We start from the raw sequence: 19,240 nt of genomic DNA, 5'->3' as shown, positions 1-19,240 counted from the left end.
CTCTGCATCCAGACACACTGCCCCCTCCTCTGCTCTCTGTCACGATGTCCCCTCCTCTGCCCTCTGTCACGCTGTCCCCCTCCACTGCCCCTCTCATGTTGTGTCCCCCTCCACTGCCCCTCTCACGCTGTGTCCCCCTCCACTGCCCCCCTCACACTGTGTCCCCCTCCACTGCCCCTCCTCTGCCCCACTGTCACCCTCCTCTGCCCTCTGTCACACTGTCCCCTCCTCTGCCCCTCTGATGCTGTGCCCCTCTCACGCTGTGCCCCTCCTCTGTCCCCCTCCTCTGCCCCTCTCACGCTGTCCCCTCCTCTGCCCTCTGTCACTTTGTCCCCCTCCTCTGCTCTCTGTCCCCTTCCTCTGCTCTCTGTTCCCTCTTCTCTGCCCCATCCTCTGCTCTCTGTCCCCCCTTCTCTGCCCGCTGTCCCCATCCTCTGCTCTCTGTCCCCCCTTCTCTGCCTGCTGTCCCCCCTTCTCTGCCCGCTGTCACCATCCTCTGCTCTCTGTCCCGCCTTCTCTGCACTGAGAGAGGAGGCTGCTGGGTCCCGGCGCCCGGCGGATTGGTAAGTTTCTGTGTTCTTTCTTTTTTTTTATGTCTGGACCGCGGCACCCCAGTGACAGCGCCGCGGCACCCCTGGGAGCCGCGGCGCACAGTTTGAGAACCGCCGGTTTAGAGAGTTTACAAAAATCACTGCTTCCTTGCACCACAATTTATTATTGGAAAATAACCCACTTATGAAACCACAAAATAGTGGTAAAATGTGTTTGGATGGAATTACCCCACCACAGAGGACCCCGCAGTCACAGTTTGATATCTGTATCACATTCTTAATTCATTTATTTATTCATTTAGTTTCATTATATCTGTTTTTGTTTTGGGTACATTATTTATTTTTATTGATGTTTTTAGTTATTGCTTTCTTTATATGGTCTTTTGTCTTTTGTCCAATATTGCAATCCATCCATCTCCTCAACCTCCACCCAATTGCCCATATATATTCAATAATTTATTTGACACATCTTCTTTTATTTTAGAATTTGCTATTTTCCACTACTCTTGCTATGCTTTTATATACCCCATAGCAGTTCAACCATCTGATACTAATACTGATACTAATACAGATACTATTCCCTAACCCTACAAATAGTTATTTTGGCTCATGTACAGCACTACACCGGTCATCTAGATCTAGGACTTGAAAGCCGTGCTCCATAGCTACAGATAGCTAAGAATAACTTACTTCTATGTTCACTAGTTACATAGACCTGCGCACAGTGGGACCTATTCATCAAGGCACGCATACTGAGCACAACGTGTTTTAATATGCACGAAATTCGGGCATACTCACACCTGAATTCAACAAGGACCCGACCTGAAGATACGTGCACTGAGGAAATACTGCTTACACACTTGTGCTGATTTGCTCAACTCTACTACACTGCAGGATACGTCCAATCCCATTGTGGAATATAAATTCAAAAAAGGAATGCACATAAAACAAACAAATCTATTCAATTAATGTCATCTGTTAATAATATAGACAATAATGATAAAACAGTAAATAGAAAAAAAATGGTTTTTTTTTATATATCATTTTTGCATGAAATACGTTTATTAGGATGCTGTTAATGTCTACTGAACATAAAATACAGTTTTACAGTTGATTGCAAACACGTTATAGTATACGCAACTGTGAACACTAATAATCAGAACTTAAACTAGCCCGGTAGCTGGAGCAAGAGATACAGCAGAATATCAAGTACCTTTGAGATGCACAAAGCTTGAATTGGACATGGCTGTGTGTGCTCAAGTTTGACATGCCCTTACTGTACATAGACTATGGGTGAACGCCCCTTCCCCACCACGTTGCCTCCCAGAAATCCTAAGATGTAGTAATTGTGCTGTGCGTACGCAGATGAATTGAACGCTGTTGTTCTTAGTTGAATATGGTCTGGTTCTGGCCATGCAGAGATAAAAATTGTGGATTATATGCACAAAATCAGTATATACATTCCTGGATGAATCAGTCGAAGGGTGTTCCTAGGCACATGCTAAAGCAGCAGTGGCCAGCCAGCATCTCTCGAGCAGCATGTGACTCTTTGCAGTTCCAAATGTGCCTCCCCATTGAGAGCAGATCACAATGTGGTGTCCTGGCACCAGTTGAGACCCGAGTCAACTGTTCCCAATGTAATTTAAGAGTCAGATGGACCTGGAGCAGCCGACCTCTACATTACCTAACCTCCTCTGCACAAAGTAGGAGGAGGGGAAGGGGAGAGATTGCAATATGCTCTCCCTCCTTCCTCTGCTTCGGATCCAGCGGTAAAGGTAAATGGGGAGGTGTGAGAGGTCTGTAAGGGCCATGTGGGCGGTCTGAATTCATGTGCGTAGATCTGATGGGCATGTGGAGAGGTCTGTTGGGCTTGTAAGGTGCATGTGGGGAGATTTGATGGCTTGTGGGAAGATTGTATGGCTTGTGGGAAGGTCTTATTGGCATGTGGAGAGGCTTGATGGCATGTGGGGAGGCTGATGGGCATGTGGAGAGGTCAGATGAGCATGTGGGGAGGTCTTTTTTATCTACACTTCCACAATTCCTTGCACAGAAGTGGAAGCATGACTATTAGTAGTCCTTTGAGCCCTCCATCACCGGACACAACAGCAAATAAAGAGCTGTGCACAGGTGTGCTGATTTAATGATTATTGTGAACATTTTGGTACAATATTTTCACCCCTCCCAGGAGGTGCTAGACATGACCTCCCATTGGTGCGCCACGGCACAGAGCACCACTCTCTAAATTTCACTGCACAACCTAATGAAATGTGCTGTGCATGTCTATGTCTAGATGGAAGACCACATGTTTGTAGCGCATATACATACCATCTCCTACAATACATGAGCACATTAATGCACCTGTTCTCTACTTTATTAAAAGCAAAAATCTTGTTTCTTGATGTTGTCCAAAATAAATCTTCAGACATGACATAGTCACCATGGAAAGAAAATTAGGAATTCTATTAGACAAAGATGACTACAGGCTACTAAATTAACTTAATTGACAATAAAAGTAAAAACCCACACAACCAATCACAAATGGCTTGCAAAGAAAACTACTTGTGATTGGCTGTGTGGGTATTGCCCCTCCTGATCAATTGAAAACAATGTCATTAGGCAGGGCTCTATAAGCAGTTATCATTGTCTAATAGGTTTTTTTATTTTATTTCTATTTAAGGTATTGTGAAATAACATGTTCCACAACAGCCACATGCACCCGCAATGTATCTGTGTGTCCTTGCTGGTTAGCATCATTTGCAATTACGCAAAAACGTCTTTACTGTACTTGGTCAGTGCAAATTAGCATATTTTACACAAGGCAAATGGGCGTACAGCCAACTTAGCATCAGGTCCTATAGATTGAAAGCTTGCGAGCAGGACCCTCTTACCTCTCTGTCTGTCTGTCTTACCCAGTATTGTTTTATTAATGTTTGTTCCCAATTGTAAAGAGCTACGGAATTTGCTGGCGCTATATAAATAAATGTTGATGATGATGATGAAGGTACAAAGTGTCCACTTCCTTGGACTCTTGAAATCTTGGCAGAGCACCTGAAAGCTAAACTGTATCGGTAAAAACCAGACAAGTGGCAATCCTACCACTAACACACTGATGTATCCTGTCTAAACTGTTTCCACAGAAATACTAAATATTTTCTTCAGTAAATTTGTCTTTTTTAATGAATGAAAAGTTGATTGGACTTTAAAATCAATTGTATAAAATATACTCATGTGTCATGCTCCTGTACTTGGTACTCCAATATCAACACATTTATTTTGCTGATCTGCATTTATCCAGAGTGTAATTGAAAATAAACAACACATTTTAGGTGATCAAAGTTATATTGATTTTATGATACTTTATTTAATTCTACAAATATCGGCAAGTATTGTGCTTCATATTCTTCGAGAGCTCTCAACATAACACTAAGCACTCATGGAATATTTTATCACACTATTCTTAGTTACATTATGGACCTTGAAGTTGGAGCTATTCTTTTCAACGTGTTTATATAAATAATAGAATATCAGTGACATATCTCGAAGATTGCCCAATGAGCTAGACTAGCAGCAGATGTGGCTGTGTATATAACAAAGTGGATTTACCTAGAGAAATCAGAGTGTTTTTCTACCTTGAAATAAGTGGTTTGCAGAAATCCCTCTCCTTAACTCAAACTAGTACTTCCATGGCTCCATGTTCTGGCACCAACAAAATTCACTCAATGCAGTAGGGTTTTATATAGACTGCTCCTGTAATGTGGTAGGAGAACTGATGCATCTGATAAATGGGTAGAAATGTCAGTCAAAAAATAAGTCCTGTACAATCAAGTGTTTGAATAAAAGAATTTGCAAAAGTCTCTTAATAATGTTATCCTGAAATCCAATGTTGTTCCCTGTGTAATTAATTTGTTTCGCAGACGTTTGTAGATAGGTCATAAAAGTAAAGAATGAACAGGTTGAGTGTATGTATCCACTGACTCTTCAACACATGTGAATGCCAAACTCCTTTATATAATCACTTTTGGCTTGATTCATCAAGGTATGCATACTGAGCGCAATGTGCAATTGTTTCAGAATGCATGTAATTTAGATCTGCGCATTCCCAAATTCAACTGGAGTAGATCTGAAGATAAGTGCATGTGTGAATGTTGATTTAGGTCTGCTTTGCTATGCTCTACTACACAGGACACTGCAGGATACGTTTCATGCCTAGATGAAACTTTTCATACATTAACAAAAGAACACACAGAAAAAATATTGAATTAATGTCTCCTGTTAATTATATAGGCATAAATAAAAACCATTAAAACGTGTTTATTTTTTATTTTTTTTCCCATGAAATATATTTATTAGGATGTTATTAATGTCTACTGTCAATGATAGCCATTTCTATAAGCTCCCCGATTTAATATCTTATCAAACAGTCAAACAATATATCACCTTTATTTTGTCAGGGAACCTTTATGTGTCACGAACCACACTCTGCCCACTCATGACTTGGAAATTTACTGTTAGGGAACACACAGGTTTCGACTTTCAATCTCGCTCTCACCGATCTCTTAGACTTCAGATCTAGCTGGTCCCTTTCCCAACACAGGCGCAGACTTCCACACCTCTCTGCAACTGCCACCAGCTACGAATAAGGCTTGTAGCAAACCTATGAATATATTACTCAATTGTGCACACTGTGATAGCTAAAAGAGTTAACATTTTCAACACTGGTATAGGGTTAACACAGTCAAGCACTCAACCTCTTCTAAACAGGCAATGAATTCCTATAGAGCGATAAAGAGATCACTTATTAAATTTAATATACAAAAAGTACAATGCTTACAGGTTCTAAAAATAATTAATAACAGATGACATCGTACATATCGCAAAACATGTAAAATAAAAGGATTAAGTTTCATAGTATAAGCTTACATACAAGTTGTGTAATCTGCACCAATGGAAATTGGCTTGGAAGATGGACAGCTTATCAATGTTGATTGATAAGCCAAAAGACTGTCAATTTCTTGCAAGTGGTTTCATCTTTTTAAAGATATATTGTCACCTTTCCCCTCATCCAGGAGATGTGGCCTCCCAGGGAATCCTGTGACACATTTTAAAACCACAACCTGTTTTAATTCTCAAAGCAAAAATGTAACATAACTTTCCTGGGGAGTGTCACATCAACCCAAATTTAATGCTAATAAACCCCTACAAATTTACCAATTTATTGATACCAAACAAGCATAGGTCCAGTATATTAGTTGAGCTGATACTAATTTTCTCTTGTTCTCTACGTGACAGACTTTATTTGACATGTGGGCTGACCTTCATCATACTATTTATGAATGTGTGGCTGATCACTAACTATATTGATTGTAAGTGTATTTTGGAAATGGAACTATTTTTGCCTAAATAAAATATAGCAAGCTATAATCCTTGTGTAAGACCACAAGCTTTGAACGGCTGCCTAAAGTCTCTCTAATGTCTCTTTAGGTGCCATAAACACTCCTATGCCAGTATAATTCAAACCAATTACTAGGCTACGCCAATTAACACAACTGCACATAATTCATATCCGCACGCATGTAAGACATATGACCTCTTACGTCTTTACGTCTTGTGAGGCAGAAAGGGGAAAGGAAAGGGCGTACTAACGTACCCCATGTACAATGCTTGTTAACGCATATGTGGCTTATTCAAATCCTGTATTTAACATAAGTACGCTTGTTTTCAGCCATATATTCTACACCTGCTATAGGAGCTGATTGTTTCACAGATAGTACATTTCTGTGAGACATTTTGAAGGAAGTAGTACTATATCATAATATTGCATTTTCTGTGCAGAGAGAGAGATAAAGATAAAAAAAAAGTATTCTTTTAGAGTTGAGTTTTTGAAAAAGTATTCAGAAATGTAAAATAAATACTGCCCTCATAGTATATCCTCCAGCACACACAGTACACTGTCCGAGAGACAGAAGGAAGGGGCCCACCTAGCCCAGCAGTGAAGTTAAAGATCAAAGTGCTCTGCTTTTACCAGGTTGTAATATAGAAATTAGAGCAAGGAATCCAATACTTTATGTAGTTAGCTAAAGAATATATTGAAAGTTTTAAACACCATCCTCTCTCTTGAACAGTCAGTTGTTACATCAGAAATTCTTATTAAATAAGAGAAAATTAAAATTGCATGATATTGTATTCCTAAATTCTTCTGCTTGCTTATTTTTTATCCACATGTATTTTTTTCCATTTTTTTCATGTGAACATTAATATACATGAACCGTAACAATAATCTTGAATCAAACATCATATAGGAAGGTTGAATTAACATCTTAATTGCAGCTGTACCAAGACCTCGTAACTGCACTGAGAATGAGGCTTGGCAATGAATATCAACATGAAAACGAGACTTGGAAGGAATCCAAGATTCAGGAGGAAGTCTGATTGTTGCATTAGATGGAGTCCTGAATTGCAAACATTTCAACACATGTAAAATACTTTCAGACTCTTAAAATCTAAGACTGATTCTTAGATCGTTAACGAGGAATTTTTTAATGAAAACATTTTAGTTTCAAACACACAAGGAGTGTGTTTGATATAAATGTTATTACTATCAGGTAATTATTTATGGTCCGTTGTGACTTTTAACATCGGTTCACTTTTAATTTTTACAACATCTTCTATAATAGAATATTTAATTTTATTTTAGTAAGAGTGTATCATCTTTTGTTAATTCAGATGTATATTACTATCAATTGGGTTGCACTTATTTATAGTATGTAATTGACTTTTATGTCATGTGAACTTTAGGCACAATAAATATGGACTCAGTACACTTAGCCTGCACCTACCTTTAAAAAGACCCCTTTATTGAGTCGAAACATGTCAATAGGTGTAGACACACAAACAAATAAACTGCAGACAAGCGCCAATCCAGAGATAAAATCAATAATGCAAGAACAAAGCACAATGGTCAAAATGTAGTGGTAAAAAAGTTCAAAGTCCTACGTTCCATTAGACAAAGGAATGAATCTTGTAGAAGAAACCCAATAGCTTCAATGTTCCTCGTAGATCAGACATAAAAAATAAAAAGAGAACAACAAAAAAAATAGTGCAGTCTGTAGATATATCAAGATGGCAAAGGGAAAACCCTAGATTATCCGTGCACTCATACAGGAACAGGAACACCACGTGAAGTCAAGGGTTACACTTAACCCCTAAGGGGTGCACACTCACCAAATGGTATAAATATTCAAGCCTGTAATACAGCCATCACACCTCATATGAAGAAAATCTTCTAACATGGAGTCCCACTCAATAAAAGAGGAATCCAAAAGAAGAAACAACACTCCATAGTGTAAAAACGTATATAAAAAAACGTGTATAAAAATTTATTCACAAAATACAGCAAAATACACAGCGTCAGATAAGGTCTGAAAGTAGGGAATAGATGTACCCTTACCGTCCTCAGGATGGGAAGAAACGTGTCATAAGATGGAAAAAACAGCGAGCAGTACCCGGGTAACTCTCACTATCGATCTCCGTTCTGCCTGAAAAGCACACCAAAATCCAGCACAGGAACAGATCCCCACTGCAGACGTCTAGCGTCTGACCTGACGCTTCTCCCGTCACCCAACGCGTTTTGGCTCATCTAGAGCCTTTGTCAAGGCAAATACATGGGTTAAGAAAGTCCATGCTCCTTAAATAGTTAGAGTAACCGGATGTTGACATATCGATCACAGAGAATAACAGCAGGAAAAAACAAGATCATAAAAGTCATCCAAAGTTATTAAAAAGAAAACAGCAACCTCCCTAAAATTAATATCCATAAATACAATTAATAACTAAATAATAAAACATCAAAAATAATAAATAAATAAAATATATCCTCCAGGGGTGTCCCATCCACAACACAGCCTAAGATACTCCTGCTTAGCTTCCCAAATGGCATCTACATACATCATCAAATCAGCATATAATTATATAGCATATCCAAATATCAGTTATTGTTTAAATATAAATTATTGCTTGAATACACATCATATTCTACCAAAAAGCATCTAATAATCCAGCATATATAAATGTAAATTATTCATCTGTGAGAAACTACTTTAGTTCGAACTCTTGGTTTAGACCTTCTGGAGCAAGTGTCCCCAGACTGTAAATCCATCTCATCTCGCATTTAGCGAGAGCAATAGAAGTATTTTTATGTCTCCAATTCCCTTCTATCTTATCTATGGCTAGAAAATTCTTTAAGCCATTCACCATACATTTATGATGGCTCTTAAAGTGGGAGGACACAGAATGATTATCGTAACCCTTTTTAATGTTGTGTAGATGCTCCGACAGTCTAACCTTAAGTGGCCGAGAGGTACGCCCAATGTAAAAGAGCCCACACTTGCATTCCAAAAGGTAAACAACATTGGGAGTATTACAACTAAAAAAAGATTTGATAGAATATTTACGACCTTTCACTTCAAAGGCAGAAACTTTACTTTTCTGATCCGAAAAGGTGGCTTTACATGCCGCACAAAGTCCGTATCTAAAAAAACCCTGACCTTTTAACATCCATAAGGGCGCTTCGGACCAGATTATCCTTAAGGTTCGGGGCACGTCTATAAATGAACCTAGGGCAATCTGGAATCACATCTATCAATGCTGGATCCTTTTTTAAAATGTTCCAATATTTACTTATCACTCTCTCTATCTGTCTATCTTGAGAGTTGTACTGTGTAACAAATGCTATTTTATTCTCCTTTGGCTTACAAACATCAGGGCGTACCTCCAATAATTGATTCCTATCCTTTTCATTAGTGCATTCTATAGCTTTATTCAGTAATTCCTTTAGCCTTTACTTAGGAATTGTTTCTTCATCCCTATAAACTGTTCTTCTAATACTTTCGGATTTGAACAATTTCTTTTGAGCCATAAAAATTGTCCCTTAGGGACATTTTCTAACCATCTACAGTGATGGCCACTAGTAGACAAAATATAAGAGTTGGAATCAGTGGGCTTCCTATATGTTTTCGTACGTAACTGATTATCCTCAATATAGATACTAAGATCTAAAAAATTGACCTCCTTTGAAGTAATATTGAATGTAAATTCAACATTGATCTTATTCCTATTAAGCTCATCACAAAAAAGATTCAAGCTAGCAGAATTTCCGCTCCAAATAAAAAAGACGTCGTCTATATATCGCATCCACGTCACCAGGTTCGCTCCAAGCACGCCATCCTGCCAAATGGCAAGTTCCTCCCAAAATGCCAAAAATAAATTGGCGTAACTTGGAGCGAACCTGGTGCCCATAGCAGTCCCATTGTGCTGAATATAAAAATGCCCCTCAAAATAAAAATAATTATTAGTTAAAATGAAAAAGATACTTTCCAATATAAGTTCCTTAATAGAGGAATATTGCTCTTCTCCATCTAAAAAGTGTTTAATGGCTCCAAGGCTGTCCTCATGTGCAATCACAGTATACAGGGACTTTATGTCTGCAGTGACAAGGAACCAGCCCTCTTGCCACTCAAAAGTTTCCAACTTCCTGAGAACATCCCCTGTATCTTTAAGATAAGAGGGTTTTTTTTTTATAAAACTTTTTATTTATAACAGCAGATTTGTGTAAAGTACACCAGTACAGGTCATACAAATAATCCAAGAACCAAAAATGCTAAATATGAAGGTTTCATATAAAAAAAAATAACAAACGCATACCAATAACGGAAGAAATAAAGGTACAATTTTATTTTCCGAGTGCATTCCAAGAAGGAGTTAAGGATCTGCAGAGTGAGCAATTTTTTTTATTTTTTTTCCCCCAGTATCAAAGGTGCGTCTTGTACCATTGTACTTATCTAGCGGATATAACACACTGCTATGTTTTTTTATTTTTTTTGGGGGGAGAGGTACGAGGGGAAGAAAGGAAGAGGGAGGGACAGAGGAGGAAAGGTAGAAAGAGGGAGCGCAAATAGAGTAGGAGAAGTAAAATTATAGAAATTGAAAAGAGATCAGGAAGGAAAAGCAGCTTAAACTTATGATAGACCTGGCATAGTACTGTTGTTAATGCTGTACCAAGGATCCCACACTTTATGGAACGTGGGAACCTTGTCATGAAGGAGACTAGTCACATATTCCATGGATGCCGTGTGCCAAGTTCTTTTCATAACACCCTCTCTAGAAGGTTGTGAGGCCTTCTTCCATTCACTAGCTATTTGTAACTTAGCTGCATTATAAATGTGTCGGATTAACTTATCTGATGTTTTAGTAATGCCCTTGATAGGTTGGTATAAAAGCACCGAGAGTGGATTCTTAGGCACATTAATTGAGGTAACCTGTCGAACCAGTGTTATAACTTCGTCCCAGAATTTAGCTACCAAAGGGCAATCCCACCAGATATGAAGGAAAGAGCCCACCGCCCCACAATCACGCCAACATAGATCTGAAGTTTGGGGGTAGATAGAATGTAGTTTCTCAGGGACCATATACCATCTGGTGTATACCTTGTATGAGTTTTCACGGATAGCTGTGTTAATGGATGACCTTGAGAAGAGGGTTTTTTTTATTACTAAGGGTTGCAAATAATGATCCACCCAGAGGGATAGATTAGATGTCAGAGATTTAATCCCAGCCACAATAGGGCATCTTGGGGGGTTTTGGGCATCTTTATGGACTTTGGGTAGGACACATAACACCGGAGTCACAGGATGGGTTATAGTAAGAAACCCTATAGTATCAGCATCTAAAATACCCTCCTCTCTGTATCTCTCAAACATCTTATTAAATTCCAATTTTATTCTGTCCGTGGGATCTTTTTTCAAAATCGTATAGGTCTTCTCATCTCCTAATTGTCTAAAGATTTCAGCAGTATACTTCTCCCTGTCCATAAGAACAATGCCACCTCCCTTGTCAGCAGGCTTGATTATCAAAGAAGAATCGTCCTTAAGGGATTGCAGAGCATCTCTATCTCTTCTGGTAAAATTCGATTTAGGATTTTTTCCCACAATAGATTCCAAGTCCCTTTTGGATTAAATGTAGATTTTTTTCCTAAAAGGAGACTGTTTACTGTCTCAATAGGGGTGAATATCTCAGATTTACCATTAAAAAACTTTTTTAAAGAAATAACTCTCATGAACTTTTGTAGTTCTATAAACATTTGAAAACGATCTATCTGATGGCTTGGGACAAATCTAAGACCTTTAAGTAACACCTTCCTTTCATCATTGGTAAGGACATGATTACTAAGATTGAAAATCTTCAGCTCTTGATCTTTCCCAAAAGTGCCATCCACCAAAGGATCTTTTCTCTTCTTTTTGATATTATTAAGTCTCCTTCTGTTAGGTTGAATAATCCCACCTCTTTTACCCCTTTTTCTTTTCTTTTTTTTTTTTGCTTATAGTGGGCGTATTTATAATGCCTCCTATCAATTTCTGCCCTTGGGGTTCCTCCTCCGATCTAAAAAATCCCTGCCAGTACTGGGCAATGTGTACTCATCCTCCAAAATACTAAATGGATTTTTATGGAAAAAAGAAGAAGGACGAGTGTCCATCAGAGGCATCCTCCTATCTTCCTTTAATCCAAAATCATTGCCCTCATCAAAAAACCTTGATTTATTCTGAGGGGATCTCTTATAGGGATATTTCCCCCTATGGACTTTAGTCCAACCCTCTCTCCCATAATAGGGATAATTTTTTTTATAACCCCTATTAAAAGGACTATCATTTCTAGGCCAAGGGCATGTCGGTAGGTGTAAGCTAAGTGTGCCAGAAGAATACACCGTGATGAAATCTATGGATACAGAGTGCTAGCTGTTGTCATACTTTGGGACCAGATTAACATGTTTAGGATAAGCTTGCTCACTACATCCATTCAGTAGGAGTATGCTACGATCTGCTGCAACTTTCTGCATTTGCATGCTGCTTTGTATTGGCAGCTCCTGCCTCCAGGACTTGTTACATTAATTGTATTATCTGGCAGTACCTCTATTCACCAGAGGTGCTGCTATTGTGCTTTTTGCTTTGTCATTACTAGGGGTTAACCTGCTCCACTGTGGGCTCTCCCCATTCAATCTGCTCCAGAGACATTCCCACTGGTTCCAGTTCAGCCCGAGTTGCCACTTAATATGCTTCAGCCTGAATTGCCACTAGATACTGTCCAGCCCGAGTTGCCATTCCATACGTTGCAGCCCGAATTGCCATTCCATGAGGTTCAGCCCAAGTTGCCACTCAATACGATTCAGGCAGAGTTGCCATTTAAGGCAGTGCAGGCAGAGTCGCCACCTGTTACTGTTCAGCCCCAGTTACCACTCGGTGCTATCTGGTCTGAGGCTTCTCCCAGTGCTTTATTTATTTGCATTGTGACAGTCCAGAGAGCTGCAGTAGAGTGGTAATATCCTAGGGTCCTGCAGCACCTTATATTTTTGTATGTTCTCCCAGTGCTGTCCAGTCCATGGCTTCTCACAGTGCTGTCTGGTCTGAGGCTTCTCCCAATACTGTCCCGTCTAAGTGTGCCCAGTCCGGATCATCCTCCAATTGTGTCCAGTCCAAGCCGCCTCTTGCTGAAGGTGTCCAGTCCGAGCCATCACCAACTTTTGAGGGGCACCTTTCCTAACTTAGTGCCATTCTGAGGTTTTATGTTGCACATATTCCCTTTGTACCTAGCCTTGTTAATGACCCAAAGAGGTAGGTACTGTTTTTGCTATCTCATTTTAGAGGAGAAACCTTGGAATGGGCAAACACCTTTATTGAGACTTGCAGCTCTTTGTTGAGGCAGTAATTGGCAAGTTTACAACATCTCCTGCAGTGACATCTTGCCAGGTCACCTGTGCATCCGGCAATATCACCTCAGTCCAAAAATGTCAACTGCTCTCTACCCAGTTAGTTCAGGCTCCCTTTCTGAAGAGATCTCGCAAAAAGAGATGACAAAAGAAGAGAGGAGGGTCTGCTGTGCCTCAACTCTCCTCTGACATGATTTCTTTCACCTTTCTGCCCAAGGACTTCTCTGCCGGACTCCCCATTGCGGACTATGATTCTGACGATTTTAACCACTTTTAGTAATACGGGCATCTGGAATCCGCCCTTAAGGGAGGGAGTACGGTTACGATCTGCCTGCAACTTTCTCCATTTGCATCCTGCTTTGTATTGGCAGCTGCTGCCTCCAGGACTTTTGGACTTGTTACATTAATTGTATTATTTGCATTACCTCTATTCACCAGAGGTGCTGCTATTATGCTTTTTCCTTTGTCATTACTACGGGTTAATCTGTGTCACTAATTATCTCCTGCACCTGTGATTCCCTAATTATACCTGCCTCCCTCTATTACCTGTGCTGGTCATTGTTGTCTTGTTGCTATTCCTTATGATTGTGTTCTCCTCTTTCTTCTCTGCTCTGGGACTTTGTCATGCTGCTGCTGACATCACTACACCGAATTTCTCTCCACTCAGCCATTCTACCTGAATCTGTTGTATTCCTTGCTACCAGTATTCAGCTTTACTCTGAAATCCCTGTGCAGTATCATCAATATTCGGTTCATACTATTTTCTGTATTACCTGCTTAATAAACACCTTTATGCTTTAATCACATCCCAGGCTCCATAGCTATGATTTACATTGAAGCGTGACAGAGTACTTGTATACTACATTTGTTTTTCAACCACATATTTTTGTACTACAATTGGAATGTGTTATTTATTTTCCTAGTATGTAATAAAATCTATGCCACTGATTTTAAAATAAAATATTGCACTAGATATATTTTGTTTAATTCCATTTTTATGGTGGTGATCTACATGAGAATATTCAAGCTATGACTCTCAGTCCTGAAGTGTATTATTGCAAGGTTCTAAAGATCCAGATATAGGAAAATTTCAAGAATTCATTTAGTAAGTATACTTAGAGGAGAGATTCACCTTGGTTTTGTAAGATTACTCATGAGAGGGATTCATTTTTTTTTGAGGGACTAACCAGATCACAAATGTTTATATTTATTTGGACATTTGTGATTTTAGTTCATTGATTTATACCATTTTGCATTATTATTTGTAATTTTGTTTCACATGTTGGGATTATACTACTGGAAATGTAAGAGCACCTGATCATCGCATTGAATTTAAGTATTTTTTTAATATATTTATCCCTCACCAGTATTATACTAAAGGAACTGGACTGTGAGAGATAGATGGCGCTTTAATATTTCTAAATAATTTTTGATGTTACAGATTTTAGTCACAGTGTGTATATTTGAATTTAGAATATTTTAACTGCATTCTAATTTGAAGCTCTTTAAAGACTCTTCTTTAATTTTTTTTTTTTTATCCACACTGCAATGATAATTGGTCATATATTTGAAGGACAGATGAGATTGGTAACGGGTAAAGTTATGTTTGTGGACCATGGCATACCTGTATCCTTATTAACCACAAATTGTCTTATCACATACCCCTAATGCAGATACACGGTTTGTTCCCCCTGATCCCCCTGGATACCAATCCGTTGGAAGAACCAATCAGGGGAGACAGATGTTATTGGCCAACCCTGTATAATTAAAGATTTAGAAAACCCATTCAATTCATATGTCTTACTCCCTGACGAAGCCCACGTGGGCGAAACACATAGCAAACTGATACCACTAGTACTTCTCACATTGACAGCTCATGAGCTTTCACTAACCGAGAACTTTTACAGCGTCTAACACACAGACACTTTGTGCAAATCTGCAAGGACTAAGGTACGGCCATACAGGACCTCAACCTTCGAGCAGACTGATCTCCGGGGCATCTGTTCGGAACAACGGCAGGACGGCAACCTCTGGACCGGGACTCTTCGGGCAAGCATCCAAGAAAAGGTTAGTCCCCATAATAGCCCTTTTTCTGACTTTTTTGGAATAATACCAGCCAACTCAAACTTTAAAGGTGAGGACCATCAATTACGTATATATCGGAATATAAACTTCATCTTGTAATTTCTCTATTAACGGAGCTGTTTTTATTTTTATTTTGCTGTGGACATTATACATTTTAAGTGTTATTGGACTTTTTTTTAAGGTTTTCCGCCTGTTTCAACATTTACCTATAGCTGCTTGTTGTTATTACCCACTCTCCCCCCTTACGATCCCCCTTGTTCTTATCCTGAATGATTCTTATTCAGCTGGACAATGCTTATACCTATACCCAGTGTACTGGTACTTCTACTATATCTACAATAAATATTTAGCTTTTCTAAGTGCCCTCTATGTTTTCATCAACTTTCTGTTTACCACCCTAGCACCGGCACCAGGGAGCCTGCTACTTTACTGTTATACATTTGGGGAATGGGACGAGCTCCTTCACTATTCCCAAGGCAGCCATGCACATTAGGTGAGAAAGCGCGGACTCCACATCCTTTACTATATTATTCACACACCTTTACTACAATAATTGACACACACAGTAACTTATATGTTTATAAAACAGGCAATTAATGTATTGTATGAACATCTTTGCTATACCATCCATGCTAATAGAGTAAACAAAACCTGTTGAGTTTGAATAATATACTCTGTTACTGTTTTATACTATATATGAGTTTTACAATTAGAACTGTTAATTAAGAATACAAAAAAACATTTTGAATTAAACTATATCTTGTGTGCAGTCTTTCTTGGAAATATAAGCTTATGTTTATTATATAACTATTGGTCCTGTAGATTTAGGGGAAAAATTAGAATTAGATTTCTTAAGTTAAACTAGAACTACCATTGTGAGGAGTTGGTTGACTGAACATAATAGTCATAAATAATGTTATTAAATGGTTATCAATACATTTGTCAGACTATTAAGTCCCATTCTCTCTTTAGCATCCTTTTACATTATCATCTTTTGGCTTCTAGTTTGGGTTTCATCTGTGTTCAGGTGCAGCCGTTCTATGTTCTTTGCAGCCATTCTAGGATTTCTTGTGTCAATAGCTAAATGTAAGAGATTTTGGGCTAGATTTACTAAGCTGCGGGTTTGAAAAAGTGGGGATGTTGCCTATAGCAACCAATCAGATTCTAACTTTCATTTATTTAGTACCTTCTACAAAATGACAGCTAGAATCTGATTGGTTGCTATAGGCAACATCCCCACTTTTTCAAACCCGCAGCTTAGTAAATCTAGCCCTAGGTGTTGAAGAACAAAATGCTTACGTGATCTTGAAGGGATCAGATATTGTGAATTTGCAGGGGGTCATGGTTTAGAGGGTTGCTGCAGACTCTTTCAAGGACTGCAAAACAACAACATTTTTATAGATTTTAGGAGGTGGCAAAGATTGGGAATCTGTACTCTCAGTGGGACAACTATGGCATTATGCATGTGCACCTTATATAGGAACAATGCATTCAAAACATTCAAATGTACAAATGTGACACATGTAACTACATTTTGAAGTAAAGACAAACAATTTCTTGCATGACTTATTTCACACATAAATAAAGCTTCAGCAAGCTGTATTTTAGAGAAAATGAAAGAGGTGGTTTAAGTGTGACAGGAGGCTGAACTTTTTCCAGCATGCACATTCCCCCTTCAGCCTGCAGCACTCACTCAGCATACGGCGACATGTTCCACAGTGCAACTTCCAATTTACAAACAGTCTGGAATAAAAGCATTGACACAGTACTTTAGACTATAGTATAAAATGTCTTTATTCTCATAGTAAAAACTTTAAAAGTAGTCGAAAAATAGAGCAACATTTTGAATTGCGTGTGATAAGGGTCAATCAAATTATAAATAATATAAATAAATGAAATCAAAACTAAGCTCTATACTTTGACAATAATTATTGTAGATAATTAATGCATACAGAAGTGGATAATCTTCCTGAGAGACAAGACCACACCTGGTATTCATTATTCAATAAATTCTTTATTACATCTGTAGGCAAATATACAGTGTTGAAAGAAACACTTGCAATGTTTTTTTTTTGTGGTGTCTTTAAAAGCCATTTCTTCCCTTTTGTTGATTACCTTGTCTGGTATCAACTGATGTCCATTTAAGTGTTTAAATGATATTCCACAAAAAAAAAACAATGTAAGTGTTTCTTTCAAAAGTGTATATTTGCATACAGATGTATTAAAGAATTTATTGAATACTGATTACCAGAGAAGAGAGAAGGGTCTGTGCTAAAATAATGTAGAACAGAGTCTCTCAATCCTCTCCTCATGTTCCCTAATAGAGCATGTTTGGCAATGTTCTTAATTACACATGGGGCATTTCATCTAATGAAACTAGGCAATATTAAGCCTCTCATGTTCCAAAGAGGAACACTACTTACCAGATACAAACTTAAATTAACCAATTGTAAAATAACTAGACATTTTTGGTTTATATATTTCTGATTAAGATTTATGCTTACTATAATTTTAAATGGTTTTATTATACCGCACCATAGACACATACATTTCCACAGTGATGTCCTCAGGTTGAGTGAAAATGATGCCTGCATTTTTTCCAGTACAGTAAGGTCATAAGCATATGGCAGTGTTGCCTCATATTGGAATAACGCTGGAGGGAACATTTTATTGTAGATTAGTTTGTGCTATAAAATCATTCAATTTTCTTGTTGATGGCTTGTAGCCTAAACATACAGTACTTGCATTGCTATCTATTTGTTTGCTGTTTGGCAATATGTGACAACAATGCCTGTTAGTCCCAGAGCATGTTTATCTGTCTTTGTTATGTTGTTATATAGTGATCAGTATATAATTTCTGTCCAGGCTAAATTCTCAAGTTTGCCAACATTTAAATATAATTTCAAGGAACATATGTGATGGGCCAGTACATAATCAAGTATGATACACTGCAGTTTAACACTAGTGCACTAAATGCATGCATGTTCTCTAAGAACTTACTTTTATTGAATATTAGCTTCTTACGATCAAAGCAGCTATGAAGTACATGCAACAAAAAGCTTCTAGGGATAGGTTATTAAAAAGAGATAGTTGGCGACTAGGGGCCTGATTCATTGAAAAACTTCTTATTTCAGTCTCCTGGACAAAACCATGTTACAATGCAAGGGGTGCAAATTAGTATTCTGTTTTGCACATAAGTTAAATACTGACTGTTTTTTCATGTAGCACACAAATATCAACTTTAAATTTCAGTGTACAAATAAGTTATCAAGTATTTGTGTGTTACATGAAAAAACAGTCAGTATTTAACTTATGTGCAAAACAGAATACTAATTTGCACCCCTTGCATTGTAACATGGTTTTGTCCAGGAGACTGAAATAAGAAGTTTCTCAAGTTAGGATCCTTAATGAATCAGGCCCTAGGAGTCTTGTTAAATAATGCATTGAGCATGACATCTAGTATACCTCCAGTTTACATTAATAAAATAACGGGAAGCAACTCAAACTACCATAGTAGCACATATTTGTATAATTGTGGTTATGCTTAAACTCACTGTAGCAATTATGAACTTGAAAACAGCCGCCTGTCTTAGAGAAATAAGTCAGGGAACTTGTATCAAAAAACACTTGTGTACAAGTGACTATTTTGCATCCTTTCAGCATTTTGGAGAAGGGGAACTTCAGACAAAAGCTCCTCTCACAATTAGTAGAACTATGGTCAACCTGACAACCAGCTGATTTTTGAATGCAAACTGTGCTGTGGGGAGGTTGGGCTTATCCAGTTAGATTCTGGGGTATCTCATGAATCATGGTGGGCCAGGCATGGGAGATCAAATACAAGTGCAGTGTA

Source organism: Mixophyes fleayi, chromosome 5, assembly GCF_038048845.1.
Source record: "Mixophyes fleayi isolate aMixFle1 chromosome 5, aMixFle1.hap1, whole genome shotgun sequence".
Taxonomy (NCBI): Eukaryota; Metazoa; Chordata; class Amphibia; order Anura; family Limnodynastidae; genus Mixophyes; species Mixophyes fleayi.
Note: the sequence above shows the minus strand (reverse complement) of the source record.